A 390-nucleotide genomic window follows, 5' to 3' on the forward strand; every position below is an offset into this window, starting at 1 on the left:
TCAAGTAAAGTCCAACTACTGTATGAGTGGGGTGAATATACTGTACATAAGATGCATGGGATGAGGCTTACTGTAAAGCCAGGGCTTATAGTAAATCTAGGAATGACCCCTGTATGGTCCTGTGAGGCAGCAATCTAGGAACCCGTTCTGTAAAGAAAAGCACACCCGGAGTGAAGTGAGCGGTGCTTTTTATGAGTTAATTTCATTAAGGGCCCCGCAAAGCTTGGACAATGAGCCGAGTGTGGGACATACATATAGTGCGGATCTGCTATTTGCACTAGTTTGGGTTCCGGGCAAACATCTGATTTCTCTTTTGGGAACGTTTGGGAACCCCTGCCCTAACAACACCTCCACCCCAACCCTACCCCTATAGCCAGGTTCTTCTGTCAA

The sequence above is a fragment of the Nannobrachium achirus genome (genome assembly GCF_963921795.1).
Source record: "Nannobrachium achirus genome assembly, chromosome: 16".
NCBI lineage: Eukaryota > Metazoa > Chordata > Actinopteri > Myctophiformes > Myctophidae > Nannobrachium > Nannobrachium achirus.